The sequence below is a fragment of the Triturus cristatus genome, chromosome 11 (assembly GCF_964204655.1).
Source record: "Triturus cristatus chromosome 11, aTriCri1.1, whole genome shotgun sequence".
Lineage (NCBI taxonomy): Eukaryota > Metazoa > Chordata > Amphibia > Caudata > Salamandridae > Triturus > Triturus cristatus.
The window spans coordinates 606,783,902-606,798,421 of record NC_140594.1 but is presented as its reverse complement, the minus strand read 5'-3'; positions in this window follow the sequence as shown (position 1 = coordinate 606,798,421).

The following is a 14,520-nucleotide window of genomic DNA, read 5'->3' as shown; positions in this document are numbered from 1 at the left end:
GAATCTCTGAATGGTGGCAGTGTCATGGCAAGCACCGCCATCAGGGTTCCAATATCCTTTTCTGGCAACCTTTACATTGCGGTGATCCAGCCATGTAAAGGTTGTCGGAAAGGGATCAAGGGGGCCCCAAACAGCTCCCCCGGCCATCAGAGCTCAGAGTAAAATGTGCCGGAGCGCACATGTAGTGCCCCCCTTACATTCGCACTGTTGGGTCTACACCGTGTTCCATGCATGACATAGCATGCTGCACGGCAGTGGAATGTGCTGCAGCACTTTCCTGTGGCAGCCGCATTCTCCTGCAGTGGTGCCTCCGAGTTCAAAATTTGGCAGTCAGACTGCCAGTATGCTTGTCGTCGGTCTCACAGACAGCCACATTAGTGGTCCAGTGGCCCGACTGCAAACAGCGTAATTAGGCCCTCAGATTCTAACTACAACCATAACCATATGGATGACGCTACTTCACAAAAACCTGAACCCCACTCAGGGACCATCCCAAAAACGTCTTTGTTAGGTAAACTGCTGATGGGGTCAAATAAAAGACCAAAAGAATCAATCAATCAGGGAATTTTAAAGCACGCTACTCACCCAAGATGGTCTGCAGGTGCTGGGGGAGGGGGGGAGAGTGCAGCTCCGGGTCAGCCGAATAGCCAGGTCTTGAGGCTCTTCCTGAAGGTGTGCAGGGGAGTATCTGATGTTGACTGGGAGCTCGTTCCAGGCCTTGGCCGCAATGTAGGAGAAGGCTCTTCCACCCACTCTGGTTCTGCGGATGCGAGGGGTTTCTGCCAGGGTGAGGTCGGCAGAGCGGAGGTTTCTTTTGGGTACGTGGAAGGAGACTCTTTCGTTGAGGTATTTGGTTCTGGTGTTGTAGAGGGATTTGTAGGCGTGGGTGAGTAGCTTGAAGGTTACTCTCTTCTTGACAAGGAGCCAGTGGAGGTCTCGCAGGTGTTGGGTGATGTGCTCATGTCGTGGGATGCCGAAGACGAGTTTGTCCACGGTGTTCTGGATGGTCTGGAGTTTGCGAAGCATGGATTTGTTGACTCCAGCATAGAGGGCGTTTCTGTAGTCCAGTCTGCTTGCTATGAGTGCAAGGGGGACGGTCTTTCTGGCTTTGGGGGGGATCAGCTTGTAGGTCTTGCGGAGGATGCAGAGGGTTTCGAAGCAGGTGGAGGCAATGGCGTTGACCTGGAGAGTCATGGTGAGGAAGGGGTCGAGTATGATGCTGAGGTTCCGGGCGTGGTCAGTGGGGGCGGGGGGTTGTCAAGGGCAGTGGGCCACCAGGTGTTGTCCCAAGCTGAGAGGGTGGGTCCAAAGATAAGGACTTCTGTCTTCTCCGAGTTGAGCTTCAGGCAGCTGCTGCTCATCCAAGCTGAGACATCATCCATTCCCTCCTGGAAGCTGAGTCTGGTGGTTTTGAGGTCCTTCATGAGGGAGAGGATGAGCTGGGTGTCGTCGGCGTGGGAAAATATGCTCACTCCATGCTGTCTGGCGATGGCGGTGAAGGGGGGCCATGTAGATGTTGAAAAGCGTTTGGCTGAGTGATGATCCTTGGAGTACTCCGCAGTTGATCTTGGTGGATTCGGAGAGGAAAGGCGGGAGTCTGATCCTTTGGATTCTGCTGGCGAGGAAGGAGTGGAGCCAGTCGAGGTCGCATCCCTGTATGCCGGCGTTGTGTAGTCTGGCTGCTATAGTGCGGTGGAGACTGTGTCAAAGGCTGGCTGCTGACAGGTTTAGTGGGATGAGGGTCGCGGTGTGGCCTTGGTCGAGGAGCATGGGGATGTCATCTGTGGTGGCGAGGAAGGCAGTCTCGGTGCTGTGGTTACTGCGGAATCCGGATTGGGAAGAGTGGAGGATGCCGTTCTCTTCGATGAAGTTGGTCAGCTGGGCATTGACGATCTTCTCGGTGACCTTGGCTGCGAAGGGAAGGAGAGAGATGGGTCGGTAGTTTTTCAGGTTGGTCGGGCCTAAAGAGGGTTTCTTAAGAAGGGTCTTGACTTCTGCGTGTTTCCAGTTGTCGGGGAAAGTGCCGGATTCAAAGGTGGCATTGATGGTGCATCGTAGCTCGGGCACTATGGAGGCAGCGGCTCTGTGGAAGATGTGTGGCGGGCAGGGGTCCATGGGGGTTCCTGAGTGAGTGCTCTTCATGGTCGTAGTGGTATCTTCAGTGGTGACCGGGGTCGAGGCGGTGATGGTGGGCTAGTTGTCGCCGCTGGAAGGAAGGGTGGTTTCTGGCATCTGTTCACTGAAGTTGTGGTAGAGGGCCTTGCTTTTCAAGTGGAAGTAGAAGCCGAGCTTGTTGCAAAGGTCCTGGAAGGGTGTGACATCCATGGCTTCACATGGGGGTTTGGTGAATTGCTGGATGATGCTGAAAAATTCCTTAAAGTTGGTGGAGTTAGTGAGGATTTTGTTCTGGTTGAAGGTCCTTTTGGTCTGATGAGTTGGTGGTATTCTGTCATGGCATTCTTCTAGGTGGTCTGGTCTTCAGTGGTGTTGCTGTTCCTCCATCGTTTTTTGACATGTCTGCAGGAACGTCTGGCCTCTTGGAGGTCGGTGGTGAACCAGGTTGCCTTCAGGGGGCTTTGTCTGTCGGGATTGCGGAGGGGTGCGAGCTTGCCTGCGCAGTTGGTGATCCAGCTGTGTAGTTCCTTGGCTGCAGAGTTGGCGTCGGTCGAGGGAGGGGGTTCATGGATGAGGGTGGAGTTGAGGTGTTCCTAATGTGACCTTGCTCCAGTTCCTTTGTGGTGGACGTGGAGTGGGTTTGTGAGTGGTAGTAGTGTTGAAAGAGAAGTGTACGCAGTGGTGGTCCATCCAGATGGGCTGCGTGGCTGAAGCGGGTGTTGTTCCCTCCTGTGAAGAAGGGGTCGAGGGTGTGTCCTGCCTTGTCGATGGGGGTGGTGGAGCTGTTTCAATCCGATGATGGTGAGGTTGTCCAGGAGGGCGGTGGAGTCGGAGTCGAAGAGGCTGTCGAGGTGGAAGTTCAGGTCTCCGATGAATATGTAGTCCATGGAGGCGATAGCATGAAGTGCTATGAGATCGTCGATGGTAGTGGTAAATGAAGTGCGAGGCCTAGGGGGGTCTGTAGGTGAGGGTGCCGTGAAGCATTGTTCTGGGGCTGGTCTGGATCTGGAATTGAAGGTTTTCGGTATTGGAGGGGGAGTCTCTTGTGCTGGAGGTGGAGAGCCGGAGGGAGCTCTTGTGTACGATGGCAAGTCCTCCTGGGGGCGGTTGGGGCAGTCCTTCCTATGGATCTTGTATCCGTTGGGAATGGCAGTGGCAATGTCGTGGGTGGAGAAGGCATTGGTACAGGGTTCCATGATGAAGGGGACGTCTGGCGAGAGGATGTCGAGGAGGTCCCTGGAAAGAACCCCCCCTCGGGTGAAATTTACACTGGCTTCTATGGATGTTATCCTTGAGAAAATGTGTGCACTAAAACCCTTTATGGAAGAGAATACCAAGGCATTGCAACATTTAGATGATAATTAATATTTTCTGTAGGCACACATCTTGATGGTAGAACATAAAGCAGATAGTCTTCAACTTGCAGCTTCACGAATTTCCCATCTGGAGTCAGAGACTCCTCTACTTAAAATAACACTAAGGATCTCACAGGAATAACCACCACATATATGAACTGCCTGAAATCATTGAGGGCTCTGATCCAACTGTCTACTTTCAATATTTTCTCCCAAAACTTCTATACGGAGGGCACAAAGGACTCCCTCCCAGAGTTTCTGCAAAACCACGAGGAGTTATTTTGTTTTTCTTGCAATATGCAGATCTTTTACAAGTGATGTATTCTGTCAAAGCTAAAAAACTAATTATCTGGCCAGTCACAGACTATGTTTCTCGGAAGATGTAGCTAAAGTCACAGCAGATCCCGGTAAACTATTTCTGGAAATGCGTCCTCCATTTAGAGGCATAAACGCTTCATTTAGTTTAATTCATCCTTGCCTGTTTAAGGTGGCTTTGAAAGAAAAGACAACCACTTATGAGGAGCTGGCCGCACTTAAGCGTTTTCTTTAGCAACATGGAGGAGATGATATGGATGCTTCAAGAAATACTTGATAATTAACCTGTTTCTCATGCCTGTTTTCTTTTTATAATAATTATGTTATGGGTTTCTCTCATGACCTACTGTTATGATGTTTTTTCTCTCATTATAACTAATCTTAATTCCCTAATGTCTCTTTTTTATGATACAAGTATCTGTTTTCACATCTCCTTCCCTTTTGGTCTCATTCGTATGTGATGTCCTCACACAAGTCAAGACTGCCTCGCCGTCCTGTGAAGTTTGAGTGTTCTCACCGCCATCTTCCGGTTTTGCCACCCTCCCTTTCGTCTTGTGAGTATCTTAAGTATGTTTATCTGTCGTCATCTTATGACTAATACTGTCTCTATGATCTCTGTTTCCCTATTTCCTTACAAAGTTTGACATAGACATGGGAAAGATCATGGCAACACAGACTTTCTATCGAGATTTCCCGTTTTCCCCAATTAGGAAAATCCCAGGATGGGGATGTGTTGTGGCATGGGGAAGGAAGAGGACCTACCTGACTGTTTCCCTGGTCCCGGCAGCACCAACAGATGTGTCCTTTTTTCTGTCCAGGCCTTTGACCCGCAAGGAGGCTATACTGGACATCAGGCATTGGAGATAGGGACAAACAAAGCAAGGGACTTGCACAGTGCCAGGGACAGGGAGGAGCCCCCTTGCACTCAAAGTCATGGCTGACAGACGGAGGAGGAGAGTGACCCCCTGGAAGGAAGAGCAGGACCAGGAGAGCGGACAAGAACAGACCGGGAGATGCAGATCAGGGAAACAAGAAGCCCTCAGCAGCCTGAGACCCGCCGGCAGGACACATCTTAGCGCGGTGCTCCTGGAGGGGCGTGGCTTAGCCAGGTGTGTACCCAGCTCCTTTCTAGAGCGGGGAAGCAGGAGGGGGGCATCAGGGGTAGCTGGTCGGGGCCGAAGACAGAGCTGGAGAGATATAACACGCTGAATGTCAGGGAATGCCTCACTTTTGAAACCCGGCGTCTTTCTTAAGAGTGGTGTCTTGATTATTACAGGGAAGCTCTAAGAAAGTAAAGCATTGATAAAAAATACTTTCTTTTACTTCTTGGACACCTACTCGTTAGGATTTACGATTATACCGCAGACCAGTGGATGGGAGAACCTGTGGGTTTCCTCTGTTGTGTTTTATTTAATCTTTTTTGGGCATTTTTTTCATTCTCTTTCTTCATTAACTCCACAATACCTAAATAAAGGGAAGTGCCAGATAGCACTTACTAACCTGATATAAATGAAAAAAAGCTAACCTGGGTAAAAGAACTTTCCTGAGCTCTCTCCATTCTGTCGAGGGTGCTGAAGGATGGGGACTTCCAGGTGACTTAAAGAGGAGTAGACCAAGACATTGAAGACTCATACCTAAATAATCAACCTCTAGAACCTTTTAAAAATAAAAGTAATCAAACAAGTTTCTTCTACAGAGTCATATTTCATGAGCCAAGCGACAAACGTAATGCACTCATTCAGTTTCGCAGATCCCACCGGCAGCAGCGGCCCGTGCAGGTAAGAGCGGTAGAGTGGTGGGGCGAAGGGGCCAGGTGGGGGGGATTTCGACAGACGACGATGAGGAAAAAATGTATTATTTATTAAATTTTCCCTTGTAGTGGTCTATCGAATCCATCCCCCCCCCCACCCGGCCCCACCGCTCTTACCTGCATGGGTCGCTGCTGCCCACCTGACAGTTTCTGTTGAAAACCAGTGTCTTGTGGGTGAAAATTACAGGAAAAATATAGAGAAAACTAAATAGTGTGAAATACGTGAAATTAAATAATCAGGATTTACATTTCTCTAATAACCTTTTGCTTGGGCATACTTAGGATGTGAACAGTTTCAAAGCATTGACATTCATGCTTAGGAAGGAAGTCTACTTTCATGAACAGGAAGCCTTTGCACTCTACTCCCAAAGCTCATGTATTTTATTTATTATGCTATCTGATAGTTTTATAGAGCTCACCTACCTTAGCTAAAGTATTAGGGGCTGATTATAAAACAAAAAACTGCCACACAATTAAACAAATACAAAACATTAGGGTCCTCATTGCAAGTCTGTTGGAAAGAGTGGTGTATTTACCATACATGGTAACTACCATTACTCCAGGATGAGGTGTTTACCACTTAAAGTGAACACTTCTTATTCCAAGTTTTCAATAAGAAAATGAGGCATTACATGCAGAATCAGTTTTAACAACCAGAATTCCGAATGGTTTTTCTGTTTTCCTTTTTCCTTTTTACCCCAACAAATTTAGGCACGTGCGACCGGCCAGAATTTATCACGAAAAAACTGTCAGGGTGTGATAATGTCACATATCTCGTAATTCCGAATCTGTGCACACAGGTTGTTTGCATAGGGGTCAGAATTTATCCCTTATCTCATAATGAAGGTCTAGGTAGAGCAGATACCAGTTTTGCAGTAGCAAGTAGTTATGATGAGAGAAGTATAAGCTTTATGCTTCTAGTGTAAATGTGCTCTCACTCATGCCACATTTGAACTTTGCATTTGATGATGAACTGTGCAGCACCAATGCAATCTTTAGTATGTCCTAGGAAGGACCCCTAAAATCACAGAGTGGCTTACTTCCAAATGAGGCATTATGGCACACTTAGCACTAGCTAAAAAATTCAAGAACATACATAGGTTGTGCATTGGTAAATATTCACTGGTAGCACCGCTCTGGTAAAATGCAATCTTTTTTCTCTTTTTTTTCCTTTTGTTCTTTCTGTTTTTTTAGTTGTTTTTTTCTTATAGTCGGGGCTTATTTTATTTTATACACTGCAAACAAGACCATTTCTGGTATCAGAGAGCACTGTTCAGAGAATATACAAAGAGGAGCACATAGGCTCTCTGGGGGGTAATAACCAACATGACCATTTCTGGTAACGGGGAGTTAAAATGCAGCATAATTTAGAGTTTATGAGAAGATCGACGACAAATACAATTGATATGGACATACGGATAATCGATAGAATGGCAAAACAAGGAAAGCAATAAAGAGATATGTTGTCAGGAGCAGCTAGATTCCAGTTGGTGAGGTTAAGAAAGGTGTCTCCTTAGTGGGGAAGTAAGCTATTGAATAATAACAGTTTTAGTTTTTTTAAAGAGGGTTTTTGAAATGTTTATCCTGGTCTCTGGAGAAACACAGTTCCAAATGTTTGGGGTAATTCTGGAGAAGGTTCGCTTCTGAGTTTTCTTTTTCTTGAATTATTGCGTCTTGAGCAGTAAGGAGCTTGTGCTCTGAGAAGGTCTATTTCCACGATTTAGATCCATTTTCTGGGCCAGATAGCACAGAGTGTTGTAGTGAACTGCTTTATGTGTCATGCAAGTAATTTTAAGATTAATATTTGCTTCGTAGGGTAGCCAGTTCAATGAATGGAGGACAGGGGTGATATGATCAATTTTTTCACACCTTTGATGAACCTACCAGCCGCATTCAAGGTAGCCTTCAGAGAAGCTTGTTTTATTTTCAGAAGGACATGGAGTTGATGGTTGGCTCCTCTGATGGAGGAGCTGATGTGGTTTTGCATGGAGAGATTTTTATCCAGGATTATTCCTAGGGATTTTGCTGAATCAATGCTATGTGGAGTACACTTCAAGGCTATAAGATGTGGGAGCCGTTCTTTAATGTAAGACGTGGTTTTGGGTGGCAAGATTAAGAGAAATTCTGTTTTTGTTGGAAAGTGGGTTAATAATAGTAGTGGTAAATATGCATCTACCACTGGCAATAATACTACTAACACAATATAGGGCTCAGAATAGGTCTAATAAAATTATTCCCATGATCAATGCATGCTCACCCTTGGTAGCTTGGCTCTCAGCAGGCAGGCTAAACTTCAAAGACAGGTATGTAAAGCATTTAAAAAAAACATTTAGTAAATAATTAAGACACAACACATTATAAAAATCTAACACTAATTTTTAGAAATATTATTATCTTTAAATTAACACCAAAATAAAAAGAATCCAATGTAGGGAGCCAGAGATTTGAATGTTTTAATATTAAACACTTTCTAGTGCTTAGAAATCAATAGTGGCACATCTCAACATTTGTTCGCTTCTGACTGAGACAAAGTCAAAGTTTGAGGCTGCCTGCGACAAAGCCCTGGTTGGATACACTAAGCGGGATACTCGGTTAAGATTTTACCTTCACACTTAGAAACTTTTGTGAAGGATTTCTCACCAGTACTCGTGCAGCCTCCTCCAGGAGGCCAGATTTAGTGAGCGTTCACCGGATTGCTTTTCTTTGGGAGACCGGTCACCCTCTGGAGCTTTTGCCCAAAAGTTCACTGAACTTTCCCAAAACTTCTGGAACTTCTCCCTGAAGTTCCTCTTGAGGGTCCAAAGTGTCCAAAACACAATTCAAGGGTCTGGAATTTCCGAGATGGCTCTTAAAAGGTTGGAACCACAATTCCCACAATGCACCTGGACAACACCCTTAAAAGACCACTGGATACACTCCAGGCAGGGCACTCTTGGTGGAGTTGATGCAGGTGAGTTCTGTTAACCTGTAGCTTGCAGGGAGCCCACTTTTTATTCCTCTTGAAACAAGATACAGCCAAAGGGTTGTAGTTCAAGATAGTGCAGCAGGCACAGTCCATCCGAATGCAGGCCTGATGGTGCAAATCAAGTTCCCAGCTTGGCATCCACCTTGTATTGCTCTTGAAGTAAGGTACATCCAAAGGGCTGTAGATCCAGATAATGCAGCAGGACCAGTCTTTTCAGAGTGCAGGGCCTGATGGTGCCAATCAATTTTCCAGCTTTGCAATTCTTCTTCTTCTCTCAGTTTCAAGCAGCAGAGCTGAGAGGCACTGCCCTCTCCGATACTTATTCAGTGTTCTCTGGGGTCACACAGAAGGGCACTCCTGTCCAATTAGGTGAAGGACGACACCCCAGACCATGACCATTTCCTCCTAAGTCTGGCACTATGGTCTCCCAGAAAGCATTATTTCTCCAAACTTCCATATATATATATCTGAAGTCCAGCAGAGAGATAAGAGCTGACTAAACCAACCCTTCAGGGTGGCTCATCTCCATATTCCATCCCCCCTCAGAACATTTCTTCCTTAAGCCTGCCATATGGCTGGGTTCAAAGGGTAGGGGTGTAAATGTAACTGGTTTCTTGAGCCTGTCTCCTCCTTCTAGTGAATATCATTGTTTACGAACCCTCCCCCTGCTCTGGCATTCCCATGCAGCAGAACCCTGCCCTCCCAAAATTGCTCTCTAACCCCAGGGGCTACTTATCACCTCATCAAAGCAGCCTGGCTAATCCACACATAAAGTCTTTTAACTTCTTGTCTGTACATTTGGGGATACATTCAACAATATCATATTGTTGTATTTATCAGAACCATTCTAGGAAGTCCTTGAATGATATTTTATGGCATCCTTGACATTAGTTATTATTTATCTTGCCATGTTAACCAATGTGGCTGGATATCTACAATGGGGAAAATGAACTGGGCTATTTTCCAAACACCAGGGCCTATAAAACATCTTTTATAAGGACCCCCACCCCAGGAACACATAAGGGAGACTTTAAGGGTTCTGAATATGTCTACATATTGGAGATCCTCACCCTGCAGTGCTCCTAGCACAATAGCCAATTTTGGGAAGCACGCTACTAAAATGTGGAGAGTTAAATGTGAAATTTCACTAAACCCAAGGCATATAAACCTTCTTTTTATAAGGATCCTCCTTATAAATACCTGACCCCCAATCCCTGGTACAGCTAGGGAAGACCCTGGGGGTACCTAATAGCTCAAAACATTGTAGTCTATACATTTTTAAGTGCCCCAAACACCAAAGTCGAGTTTGGGTACAACTTGCATTTGAAAAGCAGTCCTGCAAAACAGGGCTGCTTTTAAACTGACCTCAGGCCTCGGCAGTGCACCCATGCAAGTACTGAAAGGGCTACTGGCCACTAAAATGCTATACCCTATTACATACTATTGACTTAAAGGTAGTTTTGATCCCTCTGTCCTACTATGTACTAGGGCTTCATAGGGGAGGTCATGCCAATGCTAGGGGTACTCTAACCCATAGTGTGCCTAGTGTATGTAGGCATTTTCACTATATTCTAAGTGGATTTTCACAGTAGCGCTGGTCCTGGGCATGCCTAGCAGTGCCAAGGTCACTCTCAGTCAGAAAGCCAGCATCTAGGGGTCTCCAATATGGCAAAAAGTGGGGGACACAGCAAACCGGTCCTGATTTCCGACAAGTGTGTTAAGTTTGAGGTGGTCATGAGTCAGCCAATGTTGGATTTTCATGTAAAGTTGTGTATCATCAGCATATATATGAAAGGAGATGTTAGAGAGTTTGAGGATTTCAGTCAGTGGTTCCATGTACAAGTTGAACACGGTGGGGGAAAGAGTTGAGCCTTGAGGTATGCCAGTCATGACTGGTGTCTGGTCAGATAGGGCATTTTGATCAGGACTCTTTGAGATCTGTTGTGTAGGAAAGAAGAGATCCATTGTTATGCAATACCAGTGAGACCCGTACTGAATTCTAAGAGTTTCATGACAATCTAGTGTTTGACTGTGCCAACCGCAGCAGATAAATCAAGTAGGATCAGTAAGCAGGATTCGTTCTTATTGAATAAGCGTAGAGTGACATCGACAATGTGGGCTACGGCAGTTTCAGTACTGTGCCCCGGTCTGAAGCCAGATTGACATTGGTTGAGAAGTTGTAATTGCTCGATGTGCCTGTAGAGTTGCTGATGAACTAATTTTTCCAATAGCTTGTAGCTTGACTAAAGTTGGGATACTGGAGATTGAGTAGGTAGTTTTTAGGATCAGACTGGTCGGAGTTGAGTATTTTTAAGATAGGGGTGACCTGGCTACTTTATAGACAGTCCAGTATGGAGTCTTGTGTAAGAGAGGCATTGCTAATCCTGGTTCATAGGGGGAGGAGGAGGTGTATAGTCTTTTTAAGGAGTTTAGAGGGGAGAGGGTCATTGAAGTGGTTAGAGTATTTAAGGGATGATAATAATTTTAAGATGTCACTTTCTTCGAGAGTCTAAAAGATGGTTCATGAGGCATTGTTTTTAGGTTTAAGGAGATGACTTCCAGGGCAAACTTCATAAGAGGGACTGGTGAGATGTGGTGGGTTTTCGATCTATAGGTGTTTCACATCATTCTGGAGATCAGAGTTGATTAACTTGGTTTCTCAAAAAAGAGGGAGGCAAATCTTTTGCAATTTCAAAGAGATTTAATGTCTGGGGAAGGGTAATTGTGAGTTTGTTTTTTGACGATTTCAAAGAAGTTTTTGGATCGATTTGCAGTCACGTCTGGTGGTTGTCGAAAATATGATGCTATGGAACTTTTAATGCACTTATTGTAAGCACTTTGTTTTTGCCACAGAAGTTTGAGGTTCATCAGAGAGGGGTCAGTCTCCATGCTTTCTCCACAAGTCTAAGGAAGTGGATATCTTTATTGAAGCTACAGTTGAACCATGGGTTAGATCTTTGTAATACATGGTAATACATGGTTTCCAACGAAGCATGGGTTAACAAAAGGAGGTTTACATGAAATCCACTTTGCCTACGACAGGCTGCCGCCGGTCAGCAGAAACCGCAGAGTCAACTGACTCAACAACCCTCAAATCTGCTTATCAGGCAACTCATGCATAGAAAGCACAGAACACATTAGCACTAGGCAACATTTAAATGTCAACACACTTGAAACACAACATGGTCCTGAATGATGGTGTGTCTCAAGGTGAAACTCAAAGGTTACAATTAGCACGCCTCGAGACACCAGTGCGCGCTAATACCTTGTGCGTGCATACCACAGTCTTTTAATCTGGACTCTCTTTATCTGTTTGGAGGCAATGGAGTCCAAGATGATGGACATGGAATTAATATGGTGCTGTGTGAGGGCCTGTGTTTCACACATGTCATTGGGCACATTGCTGCCTTTTGTTACCCTGTGCAGAGAGGCGTTCCATGGATGGATCATAAGTATTCCCATGCATCCACCCATGGATTTTGGTGCATTCCAAGATTTGCCATGGGTGGCAGACCTGGAAATGCCCCAAAATGCTATGCCTTCCCAGGGGAAGCATAACGAGGCAAAAAATGCCTATTTTTCCTTGTTTGTTGTCTTTTTACACACGCTTCATTCTGCAGCACACATAGAAAGATGAATAAGCCTCAGAGGATTGTATATGTGCTTGAAGGTGTCCCTTCATGCACAAAAACAATACTGCCAACAATACAGGCACCCTTGCACCATTGGCGCTAGGTATCACATAGTGCGCCATGGCAAGGAGAAGACAGGAACACACTGTTAAATATAGTGCATTCCTGCCCTCTCCCTGTCATGCAATGCAGCGCAGCAAGGTGTCCTGCTGTGTTGCGTGACATTTTGATGAATCTGCCCCCGAGTCTACCTACTTCACAGGAGTCCAGGTGCTCTTTCTTTGTGAGCATTGCCATCCAACTGAGAAACCCCACCAGTGCTCTTCAATGAAAGAAAATAGTGCCAAACTACCTATTCATTTACTGCCCTGCATGCCCTATCTTGACCAATATCATACTGGGATATTTATCTTTCCTGCACAATCTAGTGCTTTGGAGTGAAATGTGGGAGCTTAACTGAACATTTATACCTTGTTTTTTGTTCATATCAGTGACCAAACCCACTTGCTTGGTCAGAGTTGCAGATCAGGGAGTTCCCTCCAATCCAGTTCATACTGCTTTAGTACGTCAGATATTCATTTCAAAATAGGGTGACCATATGATAGAAAATTCTGGTATCAGTTTGTGTGCAGCTTTCCGACCATTATGAATTGGCTGGTACTCGTTACATCAAATCCATGAGAGGCACAGTGACAGGGTGCTGCCCTTGACTGCTTCAGAAGGACTTCATTAATCCATGGCTTTGCTGCCTTCAATGGCCCAGTCCCACCTCTGGTACTCCATGCTGAAACTTGCACTGATGCATTCTGTTTCACCATGTGAGCTCCAGCATTTTATATGCCCCTCCCTTAGTCTTTTAACTAGATCTTTCCTGCTTTGAGACAGAGAGACCACTCTGACAAACTGAGCGGCCTCAGGAATTCTTTATAACGCCCAACTAATAATATTTTGGCTGCTGCCGTGTGTGTAATTTCTAAGTGGTAGGTTTGAATCCCCAATGGTTTACTTTATCTTTATCTATTTTGAGATTGATCTCTTGACTATTTATGTTTTTCAATACTACAGTATTTTCATTCGCCATTTAGACATAAAAACCCTGAATTGCTGTTGCCAGCCCAAAGTTAAATACTAAATAATTACAGAAAATTGAGTATTTGAATTTCATCTTAAATACGAATATTATAGCCACGAGGATTTAAAGTCCAGCGAAGAGTTGTCTATAAATTTCAAGGCAGATGTTTGGATGTCAGCAGTGCACCTCTGAGTTGCATAATAACTCTGATTAATAAGACACAAAGAGACAGTTGTTTGTGTTCTTCTCTTGTGATATTATAGTATTCAATTCGTATAAATGTTGGGTGAGTCATACTTGTATGTAGCATTGTTTTTAAGTTTTGACAGTGCAGGCTGTCTGGTTGAAAAATACTGATTGTTAACTTAGAGTGGACTTACAGCCCACCCATTTCTTCCCATTGGTTGACTTTTTTGCCACTCTCATTAGATTGCTTCTTATTCTGAGTTTCAGGGTGCTCCGATATTTGAGACACTTGTGACTCTCATCAGTGTCCCCACAGGATGAAGGGGCCCACATAGGCGTCATTCCGAGTACCCTGATATCTCAGATGGGAGATGCTCTGGGCAAATTTGACTATTCGTGCCAGTGTACTCCCATGTTATCAATCAATCAGGTGTTTGCTAAGCACGGCTACTCCCCCGTTAGAGTCTCAAGACGCTGAGGTGGGGGGGCTTCTGATCCATCTGGGTGTGGAGGTTCAGTCGAAGAGCCAGGTCTTGAGGTCCTTCCTGAACTGGGTCAACAACGTGGATTGCCTGAGTTGGAGGGACAGGGTGTTCCAGCTCTTGGGGGTGAGGTAGGAGAAGGATCTTCCTCCGGTTTTAGGCTCGTGGATCCATGAGACGGAGGCCAGGGCGAGTTGGGCGGAGCGGAGTTGTCTGGCGGGTATTTGAAATCGTGGCGGTAGTTCAGGTATTCTGGTCCTGTGTCATGGAGGGCTTTGTTGGCATGTGTAAGGAGCTTGAAGGTGATTCTCTTGTTGATAGGGAACCAGTGGAGATTAAAGGGAAAATAAGTTTTCTTCTCCTGGAATAGGGAATACCATGTGGACCTGGTAATAACGGGTCCAATTGCAAATGTTTGTCCTCATTCAAGGGGAAGTAACGGACCTTAATCTAAAATCATTTAGCACCTGCTTGCAGCAGGAGATAAATATTTCTCACTTTATTTTTTTTTTATTTATTTTTTTTTAAATGTATTAGGCAACTTCAATACGTACAGAATACTGTAAAACAGATCAAAACAATATTTCA